General features: G+C 43.0%; 1 long non-coding RNA gene across 2 annotated transcripts in view; it reads right to left on the bottom strand.

The window, feature by feature from the left end:
- Positions 1-227: 227 nt before the first annotated feature.
- The window catches only part of LOC123367237, a 42,805-nt gene continuing 37,032 nt past the window's right edge, over positions 228-6,000 (bottom strand). The window contains exons 5-6 of one of the 2 annotated variants that reach the window (XR_006578371.1): positions 5,222-5,283; positions 228-1,080 (exon numbers count right to left, since the gene is read on the bottom strand). This is a non-coding gene — a long non-coding RNA (uncharacterized LOC123367237). Of the gene's footprint in view, positions 1,081-3,819; positions 4,570-5,221; positions 5,284-6,000 lie in introns of those variants that run through there. The other variant, XR_006578370.1, reaches the window with a different exon arrangement.

Below are 6,000 nucleotides of genomic sequence, written 5' to 3'. Positions count from 1 at the left end.
TGTTATGGAGGGTTCAGCACGCGGATATAACTGCAGGGATGTTGTCATCGGCCAGGTCCAGCTTCCCATACAGATAGTGCCAGCGGCCCTTTAAACAGCCAAAAGCACACTCCACAGTCATTCTGCACCTACTCAGCCTGTTGTTGAACTGCTCCTTGCTGCTGTCAAGGCTCCCTGTGTAGGGTTTCATGAGCCACAGCATTAAAGGGTAAGCGGGGTCTCAAAGGATCAGAATGGGCATTTTGACTTCCCCTATGGTGATCTTCTGGTCCGGGAAGAAAGTCCCAGCTTGAAGCTTCCTGAGCAGGCCTGTGTTCCGAAAGATGCATGCATCATGCACCTTTCTGGACCAGCCTGTGTTAATGTCAATGAAATGCCCATGGTGATCCACAAGCGCCTGGAGAACCATAGAAAAATACCCCTTAAGTTTAATGTACTTGGAGGCTAGGTGAGCTGGTGCCAGAATTGGAATATGCGTCCCATCTATCACCCCTCCACAGTTAGGGAAACCCATTTGTGCAAAGCCAGCCACAATGTCCCTGCACGTTCCCCAGAGTCACGGTTCTTCTGAGCAGGATGCCATTAATGGCCCTGCAAACTCGCATCAACATAATTCCAATGGTCAACTTTTCCACTCCAAACTGGTTAGCGACTGATCGGTAGCTGTCTGGAGTTGCCAGCTTCCAGACTGCAATAGCCACCCGCTTCTCCACCGGCAGGGCAGCTCTCAATCTCATGGCCTTACGCTGCAGGGTTGGGGCGAGTGCCTCACACAGTCCCATGAAAGTGGCTTTTCTCATCCAAAAGTTCTGCAGCCTCTGCTCGTTATCCCAGACTTGCATGACGATGTGATCCCACCACTCAGTGCTTGTTTCCTGAGTCAAAAAGCAGCATTCCACTGTGGTGAACATGTCCGTTAATGCCACAAGCAATCTTGTTATATGTCATATGCGTTATGCAAGTCTACATCATCGTCGGACTCCTCACTGTCAGTTTGTAGCTTAAGAAGTAACTTGACTGCCATTCGGGACGTGCTGGCAAGACCCATCAGCATATTCCTCAGCACTTCGGGATCCATTACTGTAGACCGAAAGGGAAGACAGAACACGCAGTACAATAAACGTTGAAAGGTGGCTCCAAATGTGGATGGAAGCACAGGGATTGCTGGGATGCGAAGCGATACATCACGGGGCATTGGGATAGGACCCAGAATGCCCTTTCCCCCCTTCCCGCCCCCTTCCCACAAGCCACAGCGCCAGAATGGGAAGAGGTGCTCTGGGGAATAGCTGTCCATAATTCACCACTCCCAATGCTGCTGCAAGTGCTGCAAATGTGGCCATGCCAGTGCGCTTGCAACTGACAGTGTGAACACACTGCAGCGCTTTCCCTACTGCACTCTCCGAGGGCTGGTTTAACTCACAGCGCTTTATATCTGCAAGTGTAGCCATGCCCAGAGTGTCACAGCTAAATAGAAGGCAGAACATATTCAAGGTGAAGTGGCCCATTAACACCTCTCCAGTTACAAGGGGGAAAGGGAGAAACAATCTTGGTGTGCAGAGTTTAAATGGATTATAGATTGCTCTAATAAACCATAAATCCAGTGACTCAATTCAGTCCAGATACTGTATTTGATCGACCAATGTTCTGTTAGAGTATGGCAAATCCTATTGTGTGTTCCAATGGAAAAAGTTTATTTTTATGAAAGGGTGATTTGATTATGTAGTTAAGTCTTTTGTGGTAAAGCAAATAGAAATTCTGCTAGTGATCAAAAATCTTCAAAAGCAAATACAATTATGTTCAATAAATACTGCCTCAGTTTTGTTCAGCTCAGCGTTGGAGTCCCCTTGGTGTAACAGAGAGTGGGACTTTTAATTAATAAAATTAATTTGATGATGGAGTATTCCCCACAAGGGGCCCTGAGTTGTGAAATAGACTGTTGATCTTTGGTGCCTATTTGCAAGGCCTATCCTATTGCCCGGGTATCTAAAAAGGGTAGGGCCTCCTTATATCAATGTTTATGGGAGAGAATTTTGTCAATGAAAGAAATTCCACCTGTTTTGTTGTGTTGGGAGTGAAGTTTTATTTAGGGGCTTGCTGCTGGTTTTGTTTTGTTCACACTGTTATTTTCATTTGGAGAGGGTGCAGAAAAGAGACACCCAAATGATTAGCGGGCTGGAAAAAATGTCCCATCGTGAGGGTTAAATAGCTCAATCTGATTTGTTAATCATAAAGAAGATTGAGACGTGACTTGATTATAATGTGAAATTATCTTCAAGGGGAGAAAATACTGTGTGCTAAAGAACTATTTAATCTGAGACAGGCAGAACAAGAACCAATGGCTGGATGTTGAAGCCAGACAAATTCAAATGTGAGATTAGGCACACATTTTTAACAGTGAGAGTGGCTAACCATTGGAACAAACTGCCAAGAGAAGTGGCAGGTTCTCCATCTCTTGATGTCTTTAAATCAAGATTGAATGCCTTCCTAGAAGATATGCTTTAGTCAAACACAAGTCATTGGGCTCACTACAGGTGCAAAAGGCTAAAACTGCATGTTGTGTGATATCAGGAGGCTAGACTGCATGATGTAATGGTCCCTTCTGGCTTTAAACTCTGTTAATCTGTGAATAATGTTAAGGGTGCCCAGACAAGCACATTTTTCTGTGTTGGTCTGTGCCAGAAGGAAGAAGAAGAATATAATATGAAGATGGTTTTATTTTGTCCTAAGGCTGAAATGTGAAGAGATTTCAGTTGTTGCACTTCTTTTATAGAAGAGGTTAGGAGAGAGGCTATTGAGATGGCTGTGGGAAATTAAGTTAAATACTAGAAAATGCTGTGAATTTCTCATTTATATAATCACTATGCACAGACACACAGTTTACAATGTTTGCAACGATAGGGCCCAATTCTGCACACCTTACTCACACAAGAAGTCCCACTAAAGTCAACACAGCTACTTCACTGACTCAGGTGAGCAGGATTTGGCCTTAAGGCAAACTTTTCAACAGTTAATCTGTGAATAATGTTAAGGGTGCCCAGACAAGCTAGTCCTAGTGCAAAGCATACTATATGAGTTTGTCACAGGCTACAGCTATCCTACATGACTGAACTAAAGTAAGAAATCTAGGAGGTCAAAAGATTATCATACTACCAAATCTTTAGAATAATAGTGGAGATTTGAGAGAAGCCCAGTCACTCGACTCCCAATCAATAATAAACCAGTTCTCATTTTTCCAACAGTCAGATTGGTTTTCTGCCTCTGTCATGAACAAAAACAATCTGCTCAGCAGGATACCCTACGAGGCACCATACAGTCAGACCCAGACCTATATGTATCACATTCTTTCATCAAGCCCAGGGGAGATTTTGTAAACTCATTTTGCTTAGTGAATATACAGCTCAGAGCTAATGAAAAGAATACCTGCTCCATGTAAAAGAAAGCCACTACTAGGTTTCATATTGTATTTGTTTGTTGTCTTCTTTCTCTATCTCCACCCCCTACAGTGTTTGGGATTCCTCTGTCTATTACAGCTGGCAAGGCACAGAAAAATGGGGATCATACACCGGTGGTCAACAAGCCAGCCTTTAAAGAAAAACACTGCTGATAAGATAAACAGCTTGTGATGTGCTTAATTACAATATTTCATATTCATTTAGCCATCTACACATCACAGCACTAACAAAGTGGATTTCAAACAGGAAATAAGACTCCTTCCCACAAGCCCAGAGGGCTAATTATAAAATAACATCCCTTTTTTTTTTTTGTAGCTAGTGTATTTTTTTTTCCAACAGAATTTATTGAGCTCATTACCAAGCTGCTTATGAAGTGATTTGAAATGAGGCAACATTAAAGCATTCTGAAAATCCCTTGTATTTAGTCATCTTGACACTTTGTTTGAACTCAGAGCATTAATATGAAATAACTGCCACAGCCCCATATTTCTGATTCTATTGTTTGACAGCACATTTAAAAACTAAAAGATGATATGATCAAGCTTTTTTAATCAGCACAGTCATTTGTAGGAGTGTCTCAAGTATTCATAACTCTAAAAAGACCAAAGGGGCATGACTGTGAGAAACAAGACAGGTACAGTCGATGTCTGCCTAGAGTAACATGGCAGTGTTAATCGAGTACTATCGGCACTGCTGGCACCATTTTTTTTTAAAGCAAGACAGAAAATTGAGAGAGACATATCAAAGCTGCTAAAGAACTCCAGATACTGTACCTTATTCGCCTGGTTTTACCTTCTGTAATCACATTATACAATATGCATCATCAGATTAACCTACTCAGGGTCAGCAGAGGGGCCATGGTAAATATATTTGAAGTCAAGCCTTTGCAGGTTTCAAAGTAAAAAAAAAAATCTATAAAGAAGAGTAGTAAAATCCATGGAAACCTACAGTGTATTAAAGTCAGCTCAGTGCATCACTTTGCTTTTCATCACTTTTTTTTTCTCTTCAGTTTTGAAACTAATAGAGTCAATGGAAATGCTTCTATTGAAAGAACAGGTTTAACATCACTCTTCACTCCAGCTAAATTCTGATGTTCTGCCCACAGTGTTACAAGGCCCTTCAAAGGAAAAGGAAAATAATTTGTAAAAGAACAAATAGGCATTGGGAATACAGGTGCCAAATGATGAACTTTGCTCTAGCCCAGGAAGAGGAGAATACCTCTAGTTTGTCCATTGTTATGTAACAAGTAGGAGACAGATTCCAGCCAGCCCTTGCTCTGGTGCACAGAGGAGTTGTGGAGAGCACAAGAAGTTCCCTCTTCTCTTCATTGCATTCCCATGCAAGAAAGAGTCAGGTTCCCACTTGGGGAGCATAGTCCTTGCTCTATAGCAGTACCTATACAAATGCTAGATGTCTGAAAGGGGTATGAAAAGGAGGGTGGCTTATCTCCTTACCCTCTCTGCACCAAGCAACAGAGCTAGATGGGAGACCAAAGGAAGAATTTTGATCAAGTCATAACTCCATCTACGCTGCAGCCCCTTCAGTGTGCCTGTTGGGTTCTAGTGCACAGTCTGGTCCTAAGTTACGTCAATGATTGTTCTCATCACACAAAAAAGAGCACAGCTGGCACCAGTTGGTCATTAATTTAGAAAGGAGACTAACTGAACTAGCATCTGACTTCTAGAGATTATCACGTCTCTGGGTTGGTTGTTGAGGCACGTGGGTGGGACAATGTCAGGAGGCCTGCATTGCTGAGAACTGGGCAGTACCTGCTCTGTGGCTTCAATCTCCAGTGCTGTCAGGCCAGCTCCTTTCACAACATTACATCCACCTGGAAAACATTTAAATAAATGGTGGCTTTTTACTTCATCACTCAGGCAAAAATACATAGTGCAGTGCAAGAGCAAAGACCAAATGTAAAAATGAGGAAGATAAACTATTATATAAATGGGTACTTGTTTGGGGGCAAAAGCAATGTAATATTGCTCAAGGCTAAAGTAGTTCTATCAGTTTACACAATACAATGAACTATTTTTATCCTAGGGCAATTTATCTGCTGTTGTCCCTGGAGGAAGTTACCATTTGTTTTATTATCGACTTGTCTTGGATACATTTTGCATACACTGGAGTCACATTCAGGAGGCCATCCAGGATGCCGGTTGGCTACTCTTTTTGGTGGGAGAGTTTAGGACAGCTGTTCATCTCCTCTCGCCGTGGGGGAAGTTGGGGAAGTGGCTGGCTGTGTTTGATGGAGACTCAAAGGAGCTACCCACCTAGTTATGTAGGTGACCCTATGGAACATCAGTTACATTAGAGAGAATTATTTTTTTAGGAGGAATATAAACCCTCATGCTTATAACTCATGGTGGAAAAGAAGAAACTTTCTCTGTGTGCAGGATATTTCATAACGGTCTGCTGAAGAGCTTCTTGCACCTTCCTCTAAAGCAGGGGTCTCAAACATGCGGCCCGCGGGCCGCATGCGGCCCGCGGAGCTCTTCCCTGCGGCCCGCGGAGCTCCCCAGGGGAGCTCCGCAGGGGCCCCCAAGAG

This window comes from Mauremys mutica, chromosome 3 (genome assembly GCF_020497125.1).
Source record: "Mauremys mutica isolate MM-2020 ecotype Southern chromosome 3, ASM2049712v1, whole genome shotgun sequence".
NCBI lineage: Eukaryota > Metazoa > Chordata > Testudines > Geoemydidae > Mauremys > Mauremys mutica.
The sequence above is the reverse complement of the archived record's forward strand: the minus strand, read 5'-3'. Positions and strand labels throughout refer to the sequence as shown.